Below are 3,785 nucleotides of genomic sequence, written 5' to 3'. Positions count from 1 at the left end.
GTGTTTGTGTTTATTTTCTTACCCACAGATCAGCAGGGCCAAAGGTCAACTGACTGCGAGATAAGCCCTGCCCAATGAGAGGAGAGGGGCGGAGCCAGCCATGACTACCATGTGATTTATCATCCTGGTTAATTCATAACAATTTGAGTTTGGTGATGACATGAAGATATATCTGAATCTCATGAAAACATTTCCAGATCTATATCAGCCCCAAAACAAAATATACATATATATATATTATAATGGAAAATATTTCGTTATTATGGTTTTTTATTTTTATTATTTATAGATTTATTTAAAAATAATTTACAAAAAAATAATTGTTTGTTTTTCAATGTTTTTCTTAAACTATATATTTATACTTATTTAATAAAAATATTTATATTTTGAGAAATATAATTTCTTTTTTTCTGTTTTTCTCATTTTGAAATATATTTATTAATATATTTACATATTTTATTTCTTCATAAATTTAATGAAGAATATAATTTGTTTTTTCTTGTGTTTTATATATGTGTGTGTGAAAAATATAGTTTCTGCTTTTTGTTATGTTTTTTTCATATATATATATATATATGTATATATAGTTTTTTTTTTCTTTGAGTAAAAAGTAAAGACATTATTTAACGTTCTCATTATTATAATGCATTCAGATAGTTATGTAATTCTCATTATACTTACTGGTGTTTTTCATTGGATTCTTGTTCTCTCAATTCAATCCTGAAAATCCTGAAACTACTGTGTTGTACGTGAAGCAATAATCATAAAGTACAAAAGCATTGGAGGGTTTTGGCCGCCAGCGCACATAGCAACTGTTGCAGACAAAACTAAGAGAAAACAAAAACAAAGCAATGAAACACACACACACAGACGGTGATGGCTGACCAATGGGAGTTTCGGCGAGATCGACCTCGCCAAGGCCGAACATTACCCGAACTTTACCACACCCACACGCCTCTGGAGCGTCCCGCAGACCAGCCAAAGTACAAAGCTCTGTGTTGTGCAACTCTTGTCAAACAGAGCCTATACGGAAAGGCCTGCTACACATTAACAAATGAGGTCAGAGCAAACTCTTACTCCCTCTTTTCTTTCCGCTCCTTCTTTCATAACTTTGGCCCATGATGAGCGGATCCCAGCTAACAGGGAACATCCTCACAACATTCACTAATACTTATACAAATGTTAGAAAACATTGTTCTTAAAGACATGTTTATGGAATCTTCTTAATTAATACGTGATACACATTCTGATAACGTTTAAAAAAGATATTCGTTGTTGAGAGAAAATGTTGTGTTATTTGTATTTGAACATTCTCAATTTTGAGAGAAAACATTGTTAATAAACGTTCAGATAATAATATATTTTGGATGAATATAAAAGTTTTTAGTAACGTTTTAGTAACCTTTAAAAAACATTCAAATAACGATAAAACTGGAAATTTAAAAATTCGTAGAATATGAAAAATAAATGGTCGATTTATATTTTGGATGAAAATAAAGTTAGTAAAATGTCAGAAATGTTTAGGAAACATTTAAAGTTTTTTTACCGTAAATTAACGACATTTTGACGTTCTTAGAATATATAAAAACATTCAACTTACATTATATTTCAGGTCAAAATAAAGTAGAAAATGTCATAAGAAACCTTTTTTTGTGTCCTTTAAATAATGTACCAATTACAATAAGGAGACTAAACATTTTAATGGTCTTATAATATTAAAAATAAAAATTCAAATAGCATTATATTTTGGGAGCAAATTAAGTTCTAAGAAACGTTTGAGTAACCTTTAAATAACGTTATAATTGTAATTAGAAAACTGGACATTTTAGCATTTTTAGAATATAAAAAAATAACCATTCAAATAATGTTATATTTTAGGTGTTACTATATGAATTAAAAAAGTGTTATAAGACACGTTTTTTTTGTAACCTCTAAATAATGTCATAATTACAACAAGAAAATTGGTCATTTGACTGTTCTTAAAACATTCAAATAATGTTATATTTTGGGTGCAAATAAAGTGGTAAGAAACATTTTTGTAACATTTAAATAACATTCTAATCATGAAAAGAAAAGCATTCTTAGAATGTTAAAAAATAAACTTCAAATCACATGATTTTATTTTAGGTGAAAAAGTTAGTAGAATGTTGCAAGGAATGTTTTAAATAACGTTCTAATTAGAATAGAAAAATGGACACATTTTAACATTCCTAGAATATTGAGAAATGTTTTAGCAACGTTAAATAGTAACATTAGTAACGATCCAATTATGATGAAACTGGATGTTTTATCAAATAACTTAAGTTGGTGGAACACTGTAAGAAATAATTTTGTAACATTATAATCACAAAAAACTGGGCAACTTAGTATCATATTAAAACAACGTTCCCACAACATTTTTATAACCTAAATTTGTCTCCTGTGATATTTCACTGCAAAGTTTTCGTTTAACACATCTGAGACAGAAAACAACCCCTCGAAAGTTCGTACATGAAGTCCAATGCAATCTGCACCAAACACGGCCGTCTCCTTGAAAGGCGTCTGAACAAAAAAGAAGGATATGAGAGATCCACTTTAAAGAGCCAATCTCTGAGATCTGGCTTCCTGTAATGGGACACCATGTTCAAAGTTGCCACGCGGATCAGGAGAATGAAACCGGGGTTGAAAACACTCTGGAATAATATTTCAGTCCCCCTCCCAAAACTGGCCACTTTAAACATAGCGCTCAGAGGAAAACTGTCATCTCACTGCCGAATAATTAAAGGATCACATGGGAAAGATTTCACATGATCTTTCTGAACTTGGCGTGTAAAAAGAAAAAGTTTTGGTTTGTAAAAGACAAGTCGGGAACATGTACAAACGAAACTACATAAAGCATATCTTATGAGCCGAAGTCTTTGATTAATTATGCTTCTAGAAGTATTGGAGGTCTGTTTCATATTTCAGCTCGGTCTGGGCGTTTGATTGGTTATTATCAATTCAAGCCTAAAATATTACCAATCCAAAAACTCTCAGTAACCCACATACTTCCATAACGTTCATTAGTTATGGAAGTTAAGTTACACCCTGGCTTTCACGAAAAACACCAAAAATTGTTAAACCCAACATGCTTTCTTTCAACTGAAAACAATAATTATGAACCAAAAATTTCGACTTTACACAATGCAAATCATATCAAAACATTTCATCACATTCACTGGGTTCAATTAATATGTAGCTGTTTTAGACTTTTCACGAAAACAAAATTTTCCATCGATTTCGCCTAATCACCAACTTTTATTGCGCGGATTAGCGTAGCTTCTATACGCTTCTAAACTAAATAAATACTAAAATACAAGTACTTTTATTAAAAAATTAAGCTTAAGTGTTTCTATGGTTATTGTGCCACGCAAACACATGCATTGCAACGTCAAAAATGTTTCATAACGGTCAATAGTTCAATCGTTAAGACCTGTATTGCGCTGATTTTAACGTAACATTGAACGTTCATCTATGTTTATCTGGTCTTCAAAAATGTTCTGAAAGTGTTATTATTTATTGTTATTCATTGCTCTTTTAACGTTTTTCTGAAACATTTTAGTTGGACGTTGTTTTAAATGTTACTTGCTTTGAAACGTTTAGAGAATTTAGAGAAATGTTAGAATTGACATTCCCATAATGTTTACAAAATAAAAAATATATAATTTAATGTTTCGGCTGACATTTGCATAAACAAGCATTCTTTGTGAATGTTAGTAGCTTTAAAATGTTCCGAAAATGGTTAAAACTAACAAAATATTTTAAGC

This window comes from Carassius carassius, chromosome 38 (genome assembly GCF_963082965.1).
Source record: "Carassius carassius chromosome 38, fCarCar2.1, whole genome shotgun sequence".
NCBI classification, from domain to species: Eukaryota; Metazoa; Chordata; class Actinopteri; order Cypriniformes; family Cyprinidae; genus Carassius; species Carassius carassius.
This window is presented reverse-complemented; position numbering follows the sequence as displayed.